The sequence below is a fragment of the Lichenostomus cassidix genome, chromosome 2 (assembly GCF_008360975.1).
Source record: "Lichenostomus cassidix isolate B80296 chromosome 2, HeHo_3.0, whole genome shotgun sequence".
NCBI classification, from domain to species: domain Eukaryota; kingdom Metazoa; phylum Chordata; class Aves; order Passeriformes; family Meliphagidae; genus Lichenostomus; species Lichenostomus cassidix.
In genome coordinates this window covers 29345039-29359428 of record NC_139482.1, presented here as the reverse complement: position 1 = coordinate 29359428, position 14390 = coordinate 29345039, and positions in this window count along the sequence as shown.

The window sequence follows — 14390 nt, the reverse complement described above, 5'->3', positions numbered from 1 at the left end:
GGACAGACCACTCACAACTGATATCAGAGGCACCTAAAACTCCCTTCTTCTTACCTCAGTAATCCCTGAAAGGCTGCCATGATGCAGCTCTGGTAAATTTAGCTCTAGAAAGTACTAATATGTAAAGACCTGACTCATTATGTGCCAGTTTTCAGTTAAAATGCTTAACAAAGGTAGCCCTTTTCCAATATTGGTATTTCATTGTGCAAAAGCTGTGGGCCAAATAAACATTTTATAACTCTAAATAAAGCTAAATTCTGGAGTTGACATGACAATATATTTCCAGCATACTTGCATTTTCATGTTAACTGTTGATTTGAAGGCATGAGGAGAAACATGCTATGCAGTGAAGCATTTCAGATGTGGTTTTCTTCCTCCTTTTTTTAGACTTAGACAGAACACGCATCTCTTTGCTGCAGAACTTAATTCCTTCCCACAATGCAGAGACTTTCAGGAACTCTTTACCAGATCAGGTTGCTGATAAAAGCATGTCAATATCACAGTCCCCGGGGCTCTGCACCAGTGCAGTCTATTCTTTCACTGTCATTCTCACCTACGCCTAACAGGTGACGTGGAGGTATGGAGAAAGCAACTCAAGTTTTCAGAGGGACCTAGATTGCTCTTACATCAAAGTCTCAGTAATGTAGGCAGGAGTGAAGATTATAATAGGCTAATTCAGGAACCTTAGTCTCTGAACATGGCCTGGATGCAGATAATTTTCCTTCATGGTTATATTCCAGCCATTTTTCTTACTGTTAATTATATAACAGCCATGTTGGCCATAGAGTCACTGATCCCTGGCCAGTCATAATTCTTTCCCTTGACCTCTGAAGAAAATCTTGAAGGTTCAGCCTCTCTGCTCCCAAATTTTACTTACACCAATGCTTTACTCATTTGTGGCTCAGTCTCCATGCTGCATGACCTCCAGCCAACCTCCAAAGATCAGCGCCATCAGAGAGAACCACTAGAACCACCCACTAAAGAAAAAATTGCTCAGTCCTTTTTTAGGGGTTTCACTCCCTCCACAAACCAAGGGAATTTTTTTAAAAGGCATTGCCATACAGTTGTCAACTACAGTAGGAGATTAAAAGCTAGTCCTTCCTCCTTCACTGAAAATAAAGTTCAGCAATCTGAACAACCCACTAAACAGTCAAAAAGACAAATATAAAACCCCAAAATTCTGAATTCTAAGCCACGTGTCCTGTGTAATAAAGCTTAAGAGACTGTTTCAACCTGTGGCAGACATTGCTGAGCTTCTGAAGAGGTGACCATCATGGTATCATACTGTATTGTATTATTCCATCCCGTCCCATCCCATCCCTCATCTCTCTGTCTTAACCACTCCTACAAGAAAAGACCACTTTTTCTTCATGAGATTGTTTATGCCAATAAACTACTAGTGATGGCTGGAATCTCCCCAGGGCAATTATGATTTCTCCTTTATATCACCTATAGCAGCAGGGCATACAGGTATAACTCAGCAGTGGACTCTCAGACCCTGATCCAGGTATTAAATATTGAAATAAACTTTTGACTTCTGTCAGTTAAACAAGTACTGGCTTCCAGTGAGTGAAAATTCCTCCACTAGTCTTTATCAAAAACGCACTAGCTTCAGCACATCAAAAATGGAAACATTTCTGCCTTATCAATTGTGCTGAGATGTTTCAAACTGGTTGTGCAGAAAACTGCCACAACAACAACAGGAAATGAAAGCCTGCTGCCTACCCTTCGCTGAAATCTTAAGACTCCAATATATCTGTGATAAAGAAAACTGGTCACTCAGTCCTCTTTGCCAGACACCCCAAACACAAAGCATTTTCAAATACATACACAGTTTAGTTTATTGCCACAAGAACTGTGAGATAATCTAATGTGGGACCTCAAAGTGCCAGCATGAAACAAGTTGTAAAAAAGCGTGATTCAAAACACCATGAATCTAGCCCAGATTTTATTTGAAACAGGAGCTTTGGTAGTTTTCAGTAAAGCTGTGCAGACTGTGTATTCCTTGTTATTGTTATCCTGTAATGCAAGCTGCCATAGCATTGCACCTTTGATTTTCCTTCTTCATCTTCTCTTAGCAGTGCTATGCACAATAGGTGGCCAGGTTGTGATCCATCAGACTTGGAGGTGACTAGTAAATCCACTCAATCCAATATCTCTCAAATCAGATCTTTAACAAACAAACACAGCAGAGAAATGGCTTAGAAACCTGAAACAACTGTATAAAATATAACATGGCAACACTTTTTCTGTCTTTCTTTTCTCTTGCTTGGGCAGAGGCTGATACATGTGCCAAAGGCCCCTTTCTGTGCAGAAGCCCCCAAGATGACCTGGCTTCAAGCTAACAAGCTGATTGAAAGAGAAATTTTAGATTCTTCTCTTGACTAAATGGAAAGGCCATACACATTTTCCACCATGGTTTGTCAATGATGTAAATGATGGCTTAAGTGTTGTTCATCAAAAATATTCCAGCTGCCCATAATCTGGGATTGACTTTCAGTTCATATTTTGCAGTTTAAAATACTTTCTTGGCAGGAAAGTTAGAAATTTTAGCCTCTGATATTAAAATCTGCAACTGGATTTGAGTGTGGAAACATTTTTCCACATCTTCAGTCTGCTCCATTTTGGTCCTGGATGCATGAGAATGTTCATTTGAGCCATCAGCATGTGTAAAGTGCACATGGATTCAGCAGCACCACTCTTCTGAAGCCATCTCAGAACATCAGGAAAGCCTGTGCCTTGCTCTGGCAATGTGCATCTTTGTGATTTCTCTCCCAGTTTATGAGCAAGTTACCACACCATGCAGTTTGGAATCCTGCATGAATCCTTGTTGACACACTGTAAATATTTTCAGTTCTTAAATATCTAACCCTCAACTTTACGATTCAGTGCAATTTCTTCATAATTGTGCCTAATCAATAAAATTAAAGCACAAAAGCAAAAAGAAAATTACTTCTCTCATGCTAATAATGACTACAGTTGCTAATACTCTGCGTACAATTCAGAATCTTCTGAAACACTACCATTAAGATTTTAAGTGGCAGATTTATCTCCTCACTGATGTTGAAGTTAATATGGATTTCAGACATTCAGTGTAAATTATGGGGTTTTTAATCAGTATCTTTCTTTTATAGCTGTGAACAATAAAGTTCCAGACACACGCACACAACTACAGCAAATTACATTGCTGTGAGGAAAATAGGCTAAAAATATATCTGGAAATCATTGTGCTACAATACTATCCCATTTTCCTCCCTCAAGACCCTTATAATGCCAGGCTGAATTGGAGTAAAATGAATTTGTTTACACAAAGTTTGGACATAATATAGTTCAAAGATCCAGCAACAGAGTCCTGAAAAATCTCAGAGAAGATATTGTATTTCTGGTTCGAACACAATGGTGGTATGATGTGTCAATCTTCTCATAAAATATTCTATTTTTGTATATCTTATAAAAAAACCACTACATTGCCATACCGAAGCACAGCTATTAAAACTGGAGCCTTTATGAGTGTTGTATGGCAGTTATGATGGAAATAACCATTAATTTCTGGCCCAATCTGTGTACTATTAATTCTCTTTTTAAGCACCAAATAAAGTATCTGCTAAAGGCAGCCTGCTCTGACAGCAGTGAAAGGGGAAGAGGCAAGGTTTACCCACAACTGCATCATTATTTTGGATTTTTCTTGAGTCAGTAAATGAACATGTGAGTAGTTTTATGATCCAGAGTTGATTGATGCTTGCTGAGATTTCTGTTGGCTTCATTAAGTTCTACATTTAGTCCTTAAGACAGAACAAGTTTTACCAGAACTTGAGAACCTTGTTGGGTTATTTCTCCCCTCTCTTGCTCACTCACCAAGGCCAGCTCCGCAGCACCTGACTGAAATAAACTGAAAGCCTGAGTTCAGTTTCTAGTTGATGCAATTTTCGGTTTGGGTGGATTTCCACCAGCAGAGCACTTTGTCCCACTAGCCTGTTCAACAATAACTTTGATGCTTCAATCTCACAAAGTGCAAAAGTCTTCGTTCAATAAATGTAAACAGGGTAAAGAACAAATTTTGATACTACTGATGTCAAACCAGAGCAGAGCTCAGACTCAAGCTCTCTGGTCATAAGCATGACCTGCATGTTGACTCACCCAGTGAAAAGGACCTGGAGTGGGACAGCTGGCTCATGAGGCAACAGGCTCAGACGTGGGAAAACTTGGGAGCCCCACACTCCTCTCCTGCTCTCACAGACACTGAGGGGTGCTGTGCAGCCTGGCCCAGGGGTTTTGTCCCCATGCTTGGGCACTTTTGCCAAAAACACTGTTTTGCCATGCAAAGGACTGAAATTTTTGCTGGGTGGGTGATATTGGCAATGCAGGCTTCTCTACGACAGACTAGTGTGAAGAAATACCTCACCCTGAAACAGAAATTACCTCAAAAGACTGTAGCTTGATTGTACTTCCATCATGAGATGGACTGGAAATTTAGTTTATGAAATGTCCAAGATGTACAATAAGGTTTCAGTCTGGGTTAGCCATATAATAGGAAAACAAGGATAATTTAGCATTTACAAAAAAGCTCGTCAAGTTTTGTTTCCTTCTGCCAACATCAGCCAGGATGGTTTGAGTCTTTGTTGCACAGAGAGTCTGGAGAGAAAGTAGGATGGAAAGGTTCCATGTTTGGCCACTCACCATGCAGAAAAGTTCCACATTTGGTTTCTCACTATGCAGAAAATCAGTAAAGGATCATTCAATTTCCTTCTCTTTGAAACCATTGCACTCTGTCAGGCAGATATACTATACTAGAGTAAGAACCAAGAAATAAAATTAGAATCCTATGGGATAATATCTATTCCATGATCTTTATGGATGCTTTCCCATAAATACCAGATAGACAGTTGAATTCTATGCTGATTGTGATTGGTTTTAACTTACTCCCTCCTATTTCACTCCATTCTTGTCCTGCTCCTGTTACTGTCTAAAGTCTGTCTGACAACTTCTGTTCCATCTCTGTTTTTCTTCTCCACACTTTTTTTACATAATTGGATTACTGTTTTTTCAAGTATTTGAGTATTTTTGCTGTTCTCTTTTCTCATCCTGTTATAATTCCCTAGATTTGGTTTCGTTCTCATAGTTCATCAGCATTTGATTTCTTAGTTGGCATTTTTCCCTGCATCTCTCTCTGTTTCTTCTCCTCATCCCACTTATTCAGCACTACACACTCCTCCAAAGGCTAATTCCTCATTCTGGGTTTTATTCCAATATTCTTCTCCTAAATCACCACCCTATCACAGTGTGTGAGACACTCAGAAGTTTTAAAGAGGTACCTTTCCTTCAAAATTACATCACATCTGTATTTAAAATTCTACAGAGTGCCACCTCTTCTAATAACAAAGGAAAGAAGAAAAGGATAAAAGTTTACTTTTAGTGGAAACGATACTATTTTAACTGCACCAGATTCCTTGGAAAGTATAACCAGCTAATATCTGTGAAATGCTTCCAACATTAAGAAAGTATGCCAAAACTGAAAAGCGTGGGTTGAACGTGAACATATTTGGAAATGCCCTATAATAATTACAAATGCTGAATGCTGACCTGCTTATTGGAATAGTTACTGTGAGATTGATTTGCTTTGTTTATTAGTTGAAGAAACAGCTAGAACAGGAGAAAATAGGGACAGATAAGACTCTTCTCTTGAAAAGAGAAGATAACCTGATAAGAAAAAGCCTGGGGAGCAAGGGAGAGCAGAGGTTTTAACAGCAGCAGGTTCTCAAATAAGAAAACTGTCCTAGGAACAAGACTGAGGCAAAGGCACCCTGCCTTTGGTTCTCTGTAGAAGACAAGCCTGAACTTCCAGTCTGGTTCTGGTCAAGACCCCACTGCAGTTACACAGAGTTAAAGCTTTAATCAAACAGTAGCCCATGGAGTCAATGCTAAGAGCATGTGTCTCACAGGACCAGAGGGGTTTTTTGCAGTGACTTTTACGGTTTTCATCTGAGGACATTCAAGAGCAAAATCTCATCACTGCAGTTGACTTTATTCCTCTGAATATTTCAAATATTCAAAAGTTCCCTAAAGTAGTTTTAACATTGTCTTGGAGTTTTCTTATTAGTGTAGAGTGGCCAGTGTCCTTCCCACATGAAATTTCCCTTAAACTCAGGCAAAGAATTTCTGTGTTCATGCCAATGTTCCTTCTCCATGGACAGAGCACTAAGACAAAACCAAAAAGAAATAAGCCTTTGGAAAATAGGCCTCTTGCAAAATTATTGCTAAAGAATAGTTAACAGAGTACAGAAAAGTCATGTGAGTGTACTCCAGCCAGAGTTATGCATATTTTTCAGATTTATAATGCCTTCCCTGATGAACCTTAAAAATCTTGGTTCTCCATTAGTATCCAGCCTTTGAGTCAGCAATCAAGAGGGAATAATTCAGAACTGACATCACAGGCAACTTCACAGTTTAATGTCAACGGATGACAGGGAAAGGAGAGGCTTGCATCAGGTTTTCATCAAACTGTGTTTAGAACTTATCATGAGTTTCTAAACATAGGTCTGACCAGCCTCTCATTTGGCACCAAGCGCAGCCTTTCACAGTCTGCTCTGGAAGGGATTTTTGTGACTTGATTTCTTCCTTGTCAGATGCTGTAACCATTTTTAGGTAACTAATGAATATTTTTATCTGACCTTCTATTCTCCAAGTGTGCTACATGCCAAAAAATAATAAGAAAGGGGAGAGCATGTTGCAAAATAGATGATTTCACTGAAATCAGAATCCCTTGCCAAATTTCACTGAAGATAAAGTTCTGCAATATGCCAAAAAGTTCAGGTAGACAGGCACCAGTATGATTAATTTCACTGCTATTGCCTTTTCTCCCTCAAATGGACCATTGAGAGCACTAAATTGGAATGCATAAGCACACATTTTGCATGTGTTAACTGAAGTGTTTGTCAACAAATCACATTCCTTTTTCCATTAGCTGGTGTTTGCTCAGCCATCTTGAGCTATTCTACTAGACTTAGTATCAGATGAATTGTTTGCTTTTTCACCTCCATCCGTGCCAAACTGAAACGGGGAAAGAAGATTCAAAATAGAAAGAGAGTTTTGTTTACCAAATCTGGTGTACAGATTTTAGTTCATTGGCTCAAAACTCCCTTGGATCCAGAACCATTTTGAGTACTTCTAGGTTTTGGATCTATTTTCATCTAGGATCTTACTTGTGGATTATGACTAATAAGAGGCATTCAAACCCAGTACCTACCCTCTGGTGTACAGATGTGAATGTCACTGGTGCCTGCTGAAGTTTCATCCACATTTCAAAGAATGAAGTGTGAGCTCTGTCCATTGAAATCCCATGGCAATTTTAAGGAAGAACATTAAACTGGTAGACAGCTCAGGTCCAGAATAAAGGTTTGAAGTGTGTATGAGCTGCTATTTTTTCCACGGTACAAAAGATGAATTTTTTTTCCAGAGCAGTAAGTATAATCCTATCTTCTATTTAAAGCATGCAGTTTATTATCCCACTTTTTCACTTACATTTTTCTATAAGGTCTCTTAATCTGTTTCACTGAAAAGGGGATTTAGCAAGTGTAGCACATATCAGATTTCCTGATAGACAGATGGATTTTTTTTCTTTTATTAGGGAACGCAAAGCTTTTTTTTTAAACCTTTCATAAGTGGAAGTTGAATGAAAAGATTTTCTTTTTTTTCAACTACTGTACAAGAACCCTGTGTCTACAAGTGTATTGGAGAAAGATCAGAGAAATATTCATGTAGTGTCATGCATAAGTACAAAATTTCTAATTGATTAATCATACATTATGAAAACCTGTCAAACATCATGTTAAATGTATCCCAGAGTTTCAAAAATGATGAATTATTATTAATCTTTCTGAGATTCCCAAAGCAGGTAAAAGATGACTTAATTAATCTTCATGATGATTATAAAAACAAGCTGTACCTCAGTGTGAAAGACAAGAATCATTGTTTTCTTCAAGGACTTCTCAGTTAGAATCTTCAGTTATAAAGTTCCTTATATGGATTTTTAAGAGGTATTGAAAAGCTAGAGATTGCAATATGTCAGACAGAGCTGTACATATTGTCCCCTGGCAAGGAAAGAAACAGCCTTTGTGACTACCTGAACAGGCACTCAGAAAACCTGGCAGAATTGAAATATTGACCTAGGTGAGTTTTCCAACGTCAAGCAAGGACCCTGGCACAGTTCAGCTGAGAGGTCTGGACATCCAACTCCACAACTTAAGAATGAAAACAACATTTAGACTATCCTACACTATATTCTAGGGCTCAGAAACCTCCATATTGGTCACATCTTCCTTGCAATAATTCTTCCAAATACCACATAGTGTTTTACTGCAAACTACTGTTGTTTACCACATACCTACCTTCTCCTCCTTCTTTACACATGGCCTTCTTGATTCTTAAAATAGTTGCACAGTAACGTCATTACCTAGCTGCTCACGGAAAATTTTCAGATCCATACCCTAAGAAACACAGGATGAAATCCTGCTTCTCTTTGGCCTCAAGGTTCTGCCTCTGCACATGTGGAAGTAGGGAATAGAAACACCAAGCTCCACAGGAATCTTGCCAATCTGATTCTGCCTCCTTTGGCAGTTTCAGCTGTCAGGTTACTAAGGAAGAGGGAAGAATAAAGAATGTGGAAGAATTTATTTCAACTCTCCTTGAAAAGTTCCTGTGATTCAGAGAAGTTGTCTCAGCTACAAATCCAGAGTTCATAAATCCTCAGCCACACTTGTTAAGTGACTTCTGTATTTTGAGCACTTCAGAATCATCAACAAACAGCAGCATATCTGGCAGTTTTAGTAGGAGAAACCAATCCTTCAGTCTTTTCACAAAATAATTTCAGTCAGTGAGACTAGACCTTAATTCTGTAGAGAACCACAGCAAATCTCCCATTTGGCCACAGTTGGGAAGCATCTGCATATGGAGCTCTCTAACACCAGGATGGTCTGCTGTCCCAGGGCTGCAGCTCATAACAAAAACATCCACAAGGCTGAAGGGCTGAAAGGCCCTGGGGGCATACCACATATCTTAAAAATCTCAAAATGAGGGACCTCTGGGGGAAATTAATTGGCAAAAACTGAGAGTGGTTCTCCAGGTGTTCTCCACAGCTCACTGAGCAAAGATCTGTGTCCCAGCACAGTTAGGGAACTGTTTCAGATGCCTTAGGCTTCCTTCCTCCCCACAGCCCTGCTTCCAGAAACACAAGGCTCTTCCCATGAGGAGCCACTCAGGAACAGCTCAAAGGCAACACCAGTTTCAAAAGCTGTAATTTAACTACATCTGCTCTTGTAGGCCATGCACAAAAAGGGGCTCTGATGATACAAATCCAAAGACTGAGTGCAAATGATTTTTTTGTTTCTTCATCAAGAAATGTCACATCCCGTCCCCCAGATGACCCTAGCAGGGGGTTCTCCGCACAGGCAGCTCAAGTTTCAAAACATATTCTAGGAGAAGGGCTGCTGCACCTCAGGGTGTGGGCAGCTCCCTCGTGTCCTACTCACCAGAGGGAATATTTCCACCTTTAGCTCGACTCAGCACAGCAGCTGAGCTGGAAGGGAGCCACACACCTACAGATGTGCAGGGAAACATTCAAAAAGCAGAAGGAAGGCCAAAAGCAACTTATATTTCTGATAATATTGTGCTTGTGGAGTGTCTGATTAATGACTCTAGAAGTTTCAGAGGAGACAGAGTTCAGGATAAGCTTAATTGAAATGTAGTTCATAGTTCGACATAATTAGGAGTAAATAATGAAAATACTCCTGGTCTGAAATTCAGGGACTTGGACTGCTTCTGCATCACATCACTGAATCACCTGTTTATAATTTGAAGTCTAACAACCTGATGACATTTTGATGTCTCTGTAGTTATTTGGGGACTTTTTACAGCTCTCAGGAATTCTGCCTAACCTTTTCCTCTAGCTCTATTTCAGCTCTGCTAGCTTTCTCTAGCAGAAAGATATTCTGCTAGAATATATTCTTGAGTGTGTCCTTCAGCAAAAGCTTTAACACTTGCTTTAAAACAAGCCAATACTGAAAGGCTTTGCTTTACAACTTGCACATGATCTTGTAATTGAGCATCAAAACTAATTTTCAGGCAAATTTTCAGATTGCTTAAAATTATACACATGGTCCAGTTTTAGTTTACACTAAAAATCTCTAAGCATTTTTTTCTGGAAGAGATTTTCTACTTGAGGAGAAGAATTTGGGGTTGTTGAGCCTTTTTTTTTTTTTTTTTTAATTTTTATTCTTTGATGCCTTGGAAAGCTGTTAACTGGAAATTTTTCCAGAGCGTTTGGGGAAGGAAATAGGAAGAAACCCCCACTGGATTGGAGCCTATATGATTCAGCTCTAAGTTTTAGCATGCAGCATATGCATTATCAGATTACAAACCCCATAAAACATAGGTTGAGACTGCTATGGCAGATTAGAATTTAACAGAATGGGGCAAAGGGAATGGCTATATAAAAATTACTGAAGTAAATTTTTGCATGGGAAACTGGACTGCACAAAGACTGTTTACACAGTTTCTTTGTTTTAACTTCAGGGTTACTAACCTAGCTTTGGATTCCAAATAATTGAAACATATTGTAATTATCCTCATTTACTATACCCTCTAATTTTAAAAATGCCCAACTTCAAAGATGCTGATATAATGAGGGTAGAGTGTGATGGACATGTGCTACTTAGCTTCCAGGTACTCTGGAGGAATTAATATGTGTTTACACTCATTTTTGCCCTATTTGGTTCTTATTCCACATCCTCTGTGGTTGACTTGCTCGCTGTCTGTGACAACAATCAGTGATAAAGACAGACTACATACAATTCAGCTGGAGACTTAGAGAGTAAAAAATAGAGAGTAAAAACTAGAGAGTAGGAATGCACACCATAAAACCAGTTTCTGGGAAGGGTGTTCATGTAACCCCATCCCTGTCTTTTTTTCCCCTCCTCATTTCCCTGGGGAACAATTATGTTTAAGAATAATCCCCTGTCTTAGCATATTTGATCAAGGAAAATTAAATTAGCTGCTTCCCTGGCTACGGTTTCTAACATTATTGTGAAATTCTTAATGAATGCTCCTCAGAATCCCTTCACACATCTTGTTAACTAAAAGTCCGTGGTTTATAAGTGCTAACCACAAGAGCCAAGAAATGCCAAGAAGCAAAAATGCCTTATCCAGAGAATATACACAGTTGAAATATTAGACACAGGTAATTACTACAGTGGCTTATGTTAAGATGGAGGCTTCCTACATTGCAGACATACAAACATGGTAATACTTCTTCTCATGGCTTTTCGCCTTGGCACAACTCTAGTTTATGAAGGAAGGGGATGGATGGACAGAGGCTTACAAAAGGCCCTAGCAATTAAGCCAGTGGTCTGGATGGAGAGAATAATGTGAAGAAATTGCCTTTCGAGCGTCCTGATCCCTACTACGCAAAAAGAGACCTCAGGCAAAAAAAACAAAAAAACCCCCAAAAAAACCAACCAAACCGTTAGATTTGTATAAAGTGTTGTTTGTGAAAATTTAACATCAGAAAAGGCAAGAACATTGAAGAACAAATATAGAAATCCTGTAGGCTAGAAAACAATTTGCAGTGTTTGTAGGACTGCTAGGCTGTATGCCAGCATTAAGCCAGACCATGCAGTAGAACAAGGAATGGGGACAGACCCAAAGCCCACCAAAGTCATGGTCAGTATTTTGCTGATTTCAAAGTAATAGGGCTAATGCAAAAGTGCCTTCTTTAATCAAATTTTAGTTTTGTTAGTACACCAGCCTTTTACCACCAATTCATCTACCTATAGAAATATAAAATATAAATATATATAAACAAATATATTGTCAGATATCACATGTTGACAAATACTAAATACATATATATAAATACAAATATAAAATAGAAATACTTCAGTCTGTTTGGTCTGAGGGCATCATAGCATGTCTAAGAAGAATGGCTTATTGTTTTTTTCCCCAAGATAGCAGAATTATGCTACACATGGCAGCAATTTTGGTAGCTGTACAGGACTAGAAAACCTGGACCTGTAATCTAATATTGCCCACTGGAAGGTGAAGCAAAGTAATCTGGCTCCTAGGTGTGAATCACACGAAGTAGTGCCTGTAGTCTGGTGTTGGAGTTGTTTAGCGGTGCTCAAGGGTTTCTCTATGCCACAGATGTAGCCTGTTGCCTAAGGGACTTAAGTATTACCTTAAGGTCTTTTAGTATTCAAAATGAATAGAAAAAAAAAAAAAAAGAAGTATAATCAGGGATTTTATCCTGATTCTAATTGTTTACGTATGCATGCTGATCTCATTTGATACACCAGTAATTAGATATAAGAAATGTCAAGGTAAGCTAAACAAAAGTAAAATACTATCTGTACTATTCTTCTTGGACTTGTAATCTATATTCACAGTCTAAGTTGAAAATTACCTAAATAAACACATCTGTTATGCTTACATTTTCCAGTGATAGCAGTTTTTATGCTGTGAAATATGTTTGATGTGTTCATGTTACAAAGACCAGTTTCCAATTTTTTTTAATGTGTAAACTGACCTTTTTCCTGTTGGCTCTGTGCTGGCCAAAATATATTTCATTTAATATTGGCTAAAGCTAGAGCAAAATGGTAAAATACTTTAGCGGTTTTTTTATGTACACTGGAAAGAAAATATTGTGAGTGTTATATGAAGGAAGGGACAAAAAATATAGCCCTGTTACATATCTTCTCTAGAAGTCATATATGTTGCTATAGATCACTTTGGTCAATAGTTAGGTCAAAAAGACCATAGCATTTCAGACAAATACAGTTGGCCTTTTAGAGCTCTAAGGGAAGGTTATCAATTACATGAGGTGATAATAGAGACTCGGGGCTAGAGTCAGCACTGGCACATAATGCAAATCTATCTGTACACACATCTGTAAGCATTTGTGCCTCTATGATTCCTCTATGCAGAGGAATCAAAATATCCAAACATATTCCCTTTGAAATTGATTCCAGACAATCTTACTTACCTTCAAGGTATAATATCAAATTCCTCACCATGGTAACAGAGACATAGTTGGTAGTGTGATAAGTGATATTTAGCTGGGCAAGGGTTGACTAGAGAAGGAAGAAGGTACTTGAACTTCAACCCCCTCTTGCAGTGGCTTTTTTTTGGTTTTTTCTGGGTGCTCCCATAGGTAGCCACCCAGCCATGAAATACCCATCATCTGCACCATTTCTCTCTTCCCTCCTAGATTTGGTGTCCAGTTGCTGGGATCAAATTTCAGAATTAAAACCTCAGCAAAAGAGCTGAGAAGGCAGACATAGATTTTTTTATGCCTCTGTCAAGCACAGAGAGGCTGTCTGGGAAAAAATCAAACATCCCTTCGCAGGTGAGTAGGTGAAGAAATAGTCCTTAATTTTTCTTTTTCTTGAGAATTCACCACCTGTATTACTTGTCTGAATGAAGAGACTCAAATTATTAAACATCCTTAATCCAATCATCATCCCAGTAACTTCCTTCTAGTCAGAAACTGGATTGAATGTGGAATTGGCACCTTTGCTGAAGAAGTGCACCTTAAATACTTTTTTTTATAGTCATGACAGCTTCTTTTTCCCCTTAACCTCTCAAAGTCTGACAAGGTTGAAAATCTTATACTTGCCAGGTTGCCGTAAAACATCAATATTTAATTAAGTCAAAAAGAGGGCATATGATTAGTGATGTGCTGTCATTAAGTACATACAATGATCTCATAAACTCACCATTCCAAATGTATTAAGATCAGTAATAAAATACACTCATTAGATCACAAAGGATAGACAATAGCCTGAGATTAAAGTGCCTTAATCCTCTTGCAGTACAGCAACAACAGCACTTAAGTTTAAGGTCATCTGCTCTGATGAGGCTTGATATAAAATTTATGTAAGTAAATACACCAGAGAGTACTGTTAATGCTGATTATACAGAGCATTCAGTGTGATTTTCCATGACAAATGCTGAGCTGAAGATATATTCACTTATTCTTGGAACACATGGGATACATGGACTTGTCCAAAATTCAGCAGAACTCAGCAGGCAGATCATAGAAGTGACTCTGGAGTCATGGTAGACAGTGACACCAAGAACTTCAGGGTTAAATTCTAGCAAGATTAATCAGGATGTCAGATCAGTACAAACTTTAATTGACAGCTGTTCTTCATCTCTGCCCCACACCTCCCACAAATAATGCCCTGATAAATATTGAAGAGACACCTTTGTTCTGACACTGGCAGCACTAACAGTGATGTGTAATTTCTCTTAACAAAGCACAAAAGTCAGGATGCAGGACAGATCCTGAGGGGTAAGTGTCACCTTGTTTCAATTATCTTTCAGGTCCCTTAGCTGAAATG